Genomic DNA, 10,000 nt, shown 5'->3' on the forward strand with positions numbered 1-10,000 from the left:
GGTGATACATCAATATGACATTATCGATGCTTATCACTTACCCTGAGAAATATGAGTCTCTCTGAGACGTTTGGTAGGCAGTGCATCCTGTTTAGGGTGGCTCTTCGGTTCCCCTTTTGTCTTGAACAGCTGTTGACAAAACACATCAGGACAACTGAGCCTGTGTAAAATACAGAGTGTGCATCCCAAAAGGCACCCTATTCGCTACATAAGGCACTACTTTTGAAAAGGGCCCATAGAGCGCTGGTAAAAAGTAGTGCACTATATAGGGAATAGGGTGCCATTTGGGACATAGCCATTGACTCTCTCCCATGTGTATTAGGATTGAATTACAGCGTCCTCACTCAACCTCCTAAAGACAATGACAACAGTATTGTTCTAATGCTGAGAGACAATAGGGGTGTAGTGAATCTGTAGGGTAAATTTCAGCCCTGCCTTACAGAGGTAATCTCAAAACACAGAGCACCCTACCTTAATCATGATCTTTGGAAACTTATGCATTTTCGGTAGGAAACGCCACTTCCTGTTACGCAGACGCGTAATGGACTGCGTTGTAGCCCTGATTGTCCCTGATCCCTGGGTTAGCGTCGTTTCACAGCAAATATTCCAGACACCTAGAGGTCAGAGGTCAAGAGTTCACTAATCATTATACCAACATCAAGACAGACAGATAAGCAAGCAGAGACACTTTCCCAAAGGAGACGTGGCCAAGCTTTCACACTGCAGATTTTAACACTAGTATGTATTCAAACACGACCAACAACATACTCTAGACTACAATGAAATGTGAAAGGTCATGGCACCACAACATACTCTCCAGACTACAGTGAAATGTGAAAGGTCATGGCACCACAACATACTCTCCAGACTACAATGAAATGTGAAAGGTCATGGCACCACAACATACTCTCCAGACTACAGTGAAATGTGAAAGGTCATGGCACCACAACACACACAACAGTAAGAGAGGTGTGAGACGTACTTTCCGTCTGTGTCGGAGGCAGCAGCGTAGTGGAGCGGGGTGCAACCCCTTTTATCCAGATCGTTCACACTGGCCCCAGACCCCACCAAGGCAAACAGACACTGGTAGTTACAATTGGCTGCCGCATAATGCAGAGGACTCCTAGAAGATCGCACAGAAACCATTCAACATCAACAACAGAAACAGCTTATTGGAGCTGTAAAACATTTACATTTTACATTTAGCAGACACTCTTATCCAGTGCGACTTACAGGAGCAATTAGGGTTAAGTGCCTTTCTGCAGGGCACATAGATTTTTCACCTAGTCGGCTAGGGGATTCGAACCAGCAACCTTTCGGTTACTGACCCAACGCTCTTAACCGCTAGGCTACCTGCCGCCCAATCTTCCCCATAATAATTCCTATATGCCCCTATACTATATTCCCCATTATCATAAAGATCACATATGAAAGTTATTTGATGCCACAGACAGACCTTCCGAAGCTGTCCTTTCTGTTGAAGTCTGCCCCTGTGTTGAGCAGCAGATTCAGACAGTCCAGGTTCCTGGTAACAAGATATCAAGTTCAGAAAGGCTCTCGTACATCTGAGCTATCAGGTGGATGGTAACAAGATATCAAGTTCAGAAAGGCTCTCGTACATCTGAGCTATCAGGTGGATGGTAACAAGATATCAAGTTCAGAAAGGCTATCGTACATCTGAGCTATCAGGTGGATGGTAACAAGATATCAAGTTCAGAAAGGCTCTCGTACATCTGAGCTATCAGGTGGATGGTAACAAGATATCAAGTTCAGAAAGGCTCTCGTACATCTGAGCTATCAGGTGGATGGTAACAAGATATCAAGTTCAGAAAGGCTCTCGTTCATCTGAGCTATCAGGTGGACGGTAACAAGATATCAAGTTCAGAAAGGCTCTCGTTCATCTGAGCTATCAGGTGGATGGTAAAAAGATATCAAGTTCAGAAAGGCTCTCGTACATCTGAGCTATCAGGTGGATGGTAACAAGATATCAAGTTCAGAAAGGCTCTCGTTCATCTGAGCTATCAGGTGGATGGTAACAATGAGAACCTGAAAGAAAAGAGAAACCCGTACACTGCTCTTGCTAGTATCACTGTTTTTATAATGCTACTAAAAGCAATAATAAAAAGTGATACTAGCAAGAGCAGTTTGCAGGCTTCTCTTTCAAGAAGATATAAAGACAATTTAGACCAGAGCTCAAGTCAATACCACCATGGCATGGAACCACATTATACAGAAATGATACCGCACTAATGATCTATACGATTTTTTAAATAACTCTAAACAATACTGCTAAACCATGTGAAATGTAAGAGTGTGAATATGTGTTTGTTCTTTCTGGTGGCTTTCCAGTTCATGAACTAAATATTCCTTGGTGTAAAGCCTGGACCAGTCCACTCACCCTCCAGCTGCTGCAGCATGTAAACAGGTCCTTCCAAAGTCGTCAGGGGTGTCTATATCAAAGCCTGATGAGAGGAGCTTCCGACAGCAGTCAGAGAACCCACTGAGAGCAGCCAGGTGGAGGGGGAACATCCCATGGACGCCTCGCCTGCAACACATTTTTACATTTTAGACTTTAAGCAGACACTCTTATCCAGAGCGACTTACAGTTCATTCAGCTAAGATTGGAAACAGCACCACATCACAGTCCTCATTAAACCCCACAGCAGATCAACACATCAGCATGCTGCAATGCCCTGTCTATCAACCCCCCACACACCACAATGTGTTGAGCATAGTCTCCAAGCGGCTATTCGGTCAATGACAGAATTGCAGATGCATGTTGCATTATTGCTGGAAACTGTGTGTGTTCTCACTTGGCTGTGTCAGCTCCGTTCGTGATGAGTGTATTGATGAGTAACTCGTGGCCGTAGCGAGCAGAGATGTGCAGGGGTGTGTTTCCATTCTTATCTTCACAGTCGATCTCAGCACCTACAGAACACACACACACACACACACACGTCAACCACTTGACCCAAGAGGCATCATGAAGCATTATGTTCAACCACATTGCAAGTAACATTGCTCTGTGCCAGTGAATCATGGTTTGAAGACTAAAGACAATGCTGAAGAGCCTACTGGTTCATATATATTCAGTTGAGAGCATTCACAGCGACTCACCATTCTGGATGATGGCTTGAGATCTGGAGAAGCGTCCGTGGATGGCCGTCATGTGGAGGGGGGTCTTTCCATCTTTACTCTGCAGATAGAAAGACAAAGATGGTTCACACGGCAGTCTGTGCTGCTGACCACAGGCAAAATCAAACACGTATTGGAGGAGCGCTTGATTGCATTTAGTTTGCATTGTTAGGCCTATTCCATTGGTATTTGAATGTAGACCAGGGCCAAATACTAAGCCATGTGCTGCGTCAGTGTGTGCGTCCCAAATGGCACCCTATTCTCTTCATAGTGAACTACTTTTTGAACCAAAGTAGTGTACTTATAAAGGGAACAGGGTGCCATTTGGGACACAGGCAGTGCCACCACGGCTCCTTGCTCTATGGGCCCCTGGTCAAAAGTAGTGCACTACATAGGGAATAGGGTGTTATTTAGTTCAGACACAGTGTTGGTCATCCGGTCTCCTCACCTTGATGTTGACGAGGGCCCCGTTGCCCACCAGCAGCTCCAAGCAGAGCGCCCCATGGCACGAGGCGGCCGTGAAGTGGAGTGGGGCGAAACCCTTCTCGTTCACCTGGTTCACGTTGGCGCCACACTCGATCAGCTCATTCACCACCACGTCCTGCCCGTTGTAGCATGCCACGTGGAGGGGGGTGTTACCGTAACCATTGGGCTCATTTATCTGGAGGGAGCAAGGGAGGGAAAAGAGTGGAGAGAGAGAGGGGGGGGGGGAACAAAACAATACATTCCTGATCAGGTCACTTGGTTCGGAAAACCCCCTGGCCCAAAACACTGGCTCCAACCTCCATCTCTTCATTACTTGAAAGGAAATCATTCGCCAACCCACTAGAGCTCTGTATTTTCATTGAGTTGTAATTGAACAGTGACTACACATTTGAATGCGTGTTGACTCACATCCACTCCAAGGTCCAGGAGGTACTTGACCACACTGATAATTCCACTGGAGGCTGCAGAGTGGAGAGGGGTGTAGGCCTTCTTGTCTTTACAGGACACCTCTGATCCATGAGAGGCCAGAAGTTTCACCACCTCAATGTGCCCTATGGTAGAGAGAGAGGGGGAGGGATAAATAGAGAGAGAGAGAGAGAGAGAGAGAGAGAGAGAGAGAGAGAGAGAGAGAGAGAGAGAGAGAGAGAGAGAGAGAGAGAGAGAGAGAGAGAGAGAGAGAGAGAGAGAGAGAGAAGGGGAGGGAGATAGTAAGGGGGTTAAGAGAGAAACAGAGATACAAACACAGAGAGATAGGCAGAGAGAGGGAGAGATAGATTAGTTTACAGTGTTACACAGCACCATAAGCAACACCTACATCATGTTAGTACAACTGAAAACATCTAATCAACCTACTAAGTACATGATTCTGACATAATAACACACTAGACGTGGCTCATACAGCTGAGCTGTGAGACTAACACACAGTCCATTCATTCATTCATTCATTGGTATAAAGGACATTAGTCAGAATGTAAATGATGTGGTAAACTCATCACCCATGTAAGCAGCCCAGTGGATTGCTCGGCGATCCTTCTTGTCAAAGGCATTAATGTTGGCTCCTGGAGAGAAGCAGCCTCACCATCTAACAGGGAGAGGAGAGCGAAACAAAACACAGGTTGAGGAAAACTAAACAGCAAAATCCGCTAAATCTGGCTTCAAAGCCTCCCCTTTAAAAAATATATTTTGTATTCACAATGAATGAAAGATAACATGTAAAGACATGGTACATTTCTCCCCTTTTAGTCCCCCTTTGACCTCCCCCTCTCCCCAGAATGCCTCCAAACACATTTAAAAAGAAAGGGAAAGTAATTGACTTACATGTCAGAAAACAAAACAAAAGTATACAACAACGTTACTTCAAGCAAAAATGTAATAGCCTAACAATTTCAGGTGATTAAGTGATTTTATAGGCCTATATAGCAGTAATCTCAAGGTGGGGCCAAGAGTACAAATTTGGAGGAAGTGTTTGGAGCTGTTCAAAATAGGATATCATCGGGTCCCAGGAGGAATAAAATGAGTTGGTTGACCCTCGAATGGTAACTTCATTTTTTCTCATTTTAGGAACAGCTTCAGATCTTCGAGCCAAAGAGAGGCTAAGGGAGGATTGATAGATTTCCAATCCAATAAAATCCTTCTGCGGGCTAACAGGGAGGCAAAGGCAATGGCATCTAGCTGTCTATTGGTCAGAGAAGGATTGTTGTTTGGTACTCCAAAAATAGCAATTTCTGCACTAGGCTGCAACTTTATATCAAATGCTTCAGAAAGGGTTTTAAATAGTGGACAAATAATCTGCCAGACGGGGACAGGACCAGAACATGTGGGTCAAGTCCACCAAGGAGCTTTTACACCTGTCACATGTACCATCAATATTTGGGTAGAATTTGGACAATCTGGCCTTACTGAAATGGATACGGTAAAGTACCTTAAACCGTATAAGGCTGAGCCGGGCACAAGAGGAGCTTCCATTTACCCTCAGTAAGGCATTTCACACTCAGATCGGATTTTATTCAAAGCCTCCTCTGAACAAACTCAAGCATACAACTAGGGCTGTGATGGTCATGGAACTTCAGGTGTCGGTGATTGGCGTGTCTTATGTACGTGGTCATCGACAAAACTGACAGCTGACAGGGGGGCGGGACGGACATTAGCAAAGGAAAACATTAGCGCGTAGGCCAGTCTTGCTCTCAATTTTGGGGAAGCTAATTTTCTCCATGAAAAATATCAAGCATTCCATGCATCATCACATTTGCAAACATATTTTTGTTTTGTTTTTTGTTTTCACCTTTATTTAACCAGGTAAGCCAGTTGAGAACAAGTTCTCATTTACAACTGCGACCTGGCCAAGATAAAGCAAAGCAGTGCGATAAAAACAACACAGAGTTACATATGGGGTAAAAAAACATAAAGTCAAAAATACAACAGAAAATATATATACAGTGTGTGCAAATGTAGCAAGTTATGGAGGTAAGGCAATAAATAGGCTATAGTGCAAAATAATTACAATAGTATTAACACTGGAATGCTAGATGTGCAAGAGATTATGTGCAAATAGAGATACCGGGGTGCAAAAGAGCAAAATAAATAACAATATAGGGATGAGGTAGTTGGGTGGCCTAATTTCAGATGGGCTGTGTACAGGTGCAGTGATCGGTAAGGTGCTCTGACAACTGATGCTTAAAGTTAGTGAGGGAGATAAGAGTCTCCAGCTTCAGAGATTTTTGCAATTCGTTCCAGTCATTGGCAGCAGAGAACTGGAAGGAATGGCGGCCAAAGGAGGTGTTGGCTTTGGGAATGACCAGTGAGATATACCTGCTGGAGCGCAGACTACGGGTGGGTGCTGCTATGGTGACCAATGAGCTAAGATAAGGCAGGGATTTGCCTAGCAGTGATTTATAGATGGCCTGGAGCCAGTGGGTTTGACGACGAACATGTAGTGAGGACCAGCCAACAAGAGCGTACAGGTCACAGTGGTGGGTAGTGTATGGGGCTTTGGAGACAAAACGGATGGCACTGTGATAGACTACATCCAGTTTGCTGAGTAGAGTGTTGGAGGCTATTTTGTAAATGACATCGCCGAAGTCAAGGATCGGTAGGATAGTCCGTTTTACGAGGGCATGTTTGGCAGCATGAGTGAAGGAGGCTTTGTTGCGAAATAGGAAGCCGATTCTAGATTTAACTTTGGATTGGAGATTCTTTATGTGAGTCTGGAAGGAGAGTTTACAGTCTAACCAGACACCTAGGTATTTGTAGTTGTCCACATACTCTAGGTCAGACCCGTCGAGAGTGGTGATTCTAGTCGGGTGGGCGGCTGCCAGCAGCGTTCGATTGAAAAGCATACATTTAGTTTTACTAGTGTTTAAGAGCAGTTGGAGGCTACTGAAGGAGTGTTGTATGGCATTGAAGCTCGTTTGGAGGTTTGTTAACACAGTGTCCAATGAAGGGCCAGATGTATACAAAATGGTGTCGTCTGCGTAGAGGTGGATCTGAGAGTCACCAGCAGCAAGAGCGACATCATTGATATACAAGGAGAAAAGTGTCGGCCCAAGAATTGAACCCTGTGGCACCCCCATAGAGACTGCCATAGGTCCAGACAACAGGCCCTCCGATTTGACACACTGAACTCTATCTGAGAAGTAGTTGGTGAACCAGGCGAGGCAGTCATTTGAGAAACCAAGGCTATTTAGTCTGCCAATAAGAATGCGGTGGTTGACAGAGTCGAAAGCCTTGGCCAGGTCGATGAAGACGGCTGCACAGTACTGTCTATTATCAATCGCGGTTATAATATCGTTTAGGACCTTGAGCGTGGCTGAAGTGCACCCATGACCAGCTCGGAACTTATGTAAAATAGCTGACTATTCCTAATGTGATTAGTAAATTGGATAGTCATAATTTAGGCTAATAATATAACTCAATCACAGGCTGTTCAATGCAGCGGGTGGTGGAGTAGGTTTCTTTTCACTGGAAAAATGTGGCCTTTTATTATTTTAAAATCACGCAATTCTACTACACTTTATATGACTAGAGAGATTAGCAGAATATTTTTCAACACGACTTTCAAGTGGCACTGACCCAGTGATAAAGACAGTGAATATGCACACTCACCAGGGATATAGCCGATGCCAATGATACTGTTCCCTCAATTAAGTTGAGGATTTTGATCATTAAAAAGACATTAGTATTTTCATCTTCTTCTCTTTGAAGCAATAAGCCAATTGCTTTCCAAACTGTTTTCCCTCCATTGTATTTTGAAAAATTGCGATATGCCTGGTTGAGCCTCTCTTTCACTGACATTCACAACTCAACAGTCATCTATTTGGAAGCCTATTTGCCGCACCCGCTGCCTTCCGACAGGCTACGCGATTTAAAACAATCCAGAAGAAGCTAATGATCATGCTTTCTGGTATAGTATACACACGTAACATGTAGGATTCCCAGAATATGTTCTATATTCTCATTATTAACTCATTATAATCAGTGGTTTAATTAGAGTATGATTGGCTAAATAAAACAATGGGCCTATGGTAATGCAACATTAAGTGATTCAAGGAAACTAGCCTATTTTGTTTGTTTATTTGCTCGGGCATCTGAATTACAATTATTCATGAACAATCATTTTGCATAGCTTATTCTTTTAATATTGAATAGCCTATAAATGGTTATTACAGCTTAGTTATTAAAACTTAATTTCTCACAAGAATGAGGTTGTGAATTGGGAGGTTCAGCTCGGTCTGGGCCTTACTAGGTCCCCCTGTTAAATCGCCAGCTCTGCTAAAAAGTGCCCACCAGAGTTCTACATAGGCCTAGAACACGGCCTGTGCTCTAGCTTCACATTGATGGTGACAGCGAGATGGAGATTGTGGCCAAAGCAATTTAGCCAAGGCCAGTTCAGTTGCCTCACTTCAGCCACAATGTTGGCCCTGTTGTCTGTGGCGATACAGGACATTAGATTTTCATCAAGGGCCCAGTCAAGGAATTCCGAACGCAGGGCTTCGGAGAGTTTGTCGGCTGTGTGGTATTCCGGAATGTAGGTTGTTTCCAAACAGTTGGATTTCAGTGTCCAGTCTTTCGTCAGATAGTGCACTGTTAGGTTCATGTAAGGAGTCATATTTACACTTGACCACATGTCCGTATTCAGTGCAAAAATAAACAAATCTACGTCCTTTAGCTCTGTCTGAACCTCCCCCTTCACCTTGTTGAACAAGGTAGGGACCGCTGTTTGAGACAAATACTTTCTCCCCGGTAACTCGTATAGTCTGTCAAATTTCCAGAGCATTTATTTGAAGGCGGGTTTCTCCACCGTTCGTAAAGGCACCATTCCTATGACTAAATAACGAGTTCCAGTGTCTGGCAGTGCTCGCCACTTATCGGTGTCCCGTTTGTGGTGCTGGAATTCTTAGTAGGTAGCCTATGGGTTTGGCGCATATTCTGCAAACAGGCTGGCCAAGTCATCTGGTTCTCCATCGTCATTAGGTGTGAAACTGAAATGTGCCCAAACAGGTTGTTATGGGTTTTTTTTTGCAATGAGAGCCATCTTTTTCACCTCACTCCTCTGATCTACTGTAACAATGAAAAAGGTCAGAGGTGAAGGTCAGAGGTCAGAGGCTACCCACCCACCCCCAGCCTGTAGGCTATAGATCTAGAGGTACTATAGTTACCCCCGGTCCCCACTTTTCACCTTACCCCCCCTCTTCAATTAACCTGAATTGACCTTCAAAGATTCTCTCCTATTCGCACATAGAGCAGATTTGGTGATTGCGGTGCATCAAAAGATAGTCCATCTATTAAACTGTCTATATCTCCTCCAACTAAGTCAGCAAAACAATACCATATAATCAAGAGTTAACACTCCCGCTATGGATAAAGTATATCTACATTAAAATAAAAGGTGATAAAACATTTTATGGAGAGAAAATCATACTTGGTTTTGACGGTTATTTTATTTTCATGGCGTTCTTCATCCAAAACCGTCAATGTCACGGTTATCCAATTACCGTCACAGCCCTACATTCAACCAATATAAGTAATCGGATGCACAGTAAGCTCAACGTGGGGATAGGACAGGTATAAAGTGTAGACTACAGTGTGTAATCATGTCCATGCTAATTGCTAACCTCCTGGTGTCCACTGAAGGCTGCATGGTGCAGCGCCGTGCGCCCGGCCCGGTCTGACACGTTCACGTTGCTGAGGAGAGGGACCAGGGCCTCGGCACAGCGGACTGCCTTATTGGCCGCAGCGATGTGGAGCGGCGTTTGCCAGTTCTTGTCCCTGGCGTTCACGTCAGTAGAGTGTTTCAATAACACCTGGACAGCCTCCTACAGGAACACAGTTCAAATCATGTTCAACTTTGTTTAAAGTGCATTTAAAAATCACAACACACTTA

General features: G+C 44.3%; 1 long non-coding RNA gene and 1 pseudogene across 2 annotated transcripts in view; both read right to left on the reverse strand.

Annotated features, from left to right (window-relative positions):
* Positions 1-1,050: 1,050 nt before the first annotated feature.
* Positions 1,051-2,488, reverse strand: LOC311140144. Its single transcript, XR_014614121.1, has 3 exons — positions 2,399-2,488; positions 1,457-1,525; positions 1,051-1,123 (listed from the first exon to the last, which is right to left on the reverse strand). It is a non-coding gene; the product is annotated as an uncharacterized lncRNA (long non-coding RNA).
* A 321-nt stretch (positions 2,489-2,809) lies between these two features.
* Positions 2,810-10,000, reverse strand: part of LOC311140047 — a 7,581-nt pseudogene continuing 390 nt past the window's right edge. Inside the window, exons 3-8 of the transcript in view lie at positions 9,732-9,932; positions 4,617-4,702; positions 4,030-4,172; positions 3,584-3,796; positions 3,118-3,196; positions 2,810-2,928 (exon numbers count right to left, since the gene is read on the reverse strand). The product of the transcript in view is annotated as an uncharacterized misc_RNA (transcript). The remainder of the gene's footprint in view (positions 2,929-3,117; positions 3,197-3,583; positions 3,797-4,029; positions 4,173-4,616; positions 4,703-9,731; positions 9,933-10,000) is intronic.

Source organism: Coregonus lavaretus, assembly GCF_964263955.1.
Source record: "Coregonus lavaretus genome assembly, chromosome: 13".
Classification (NCBI taxonomy): domain Eukaryota; kingdom Metazoa; phylum Chordata; class Actinopteri; order Salmoniformes; family Salmonidae; genus Coregonus; species Coregonus lavaretus.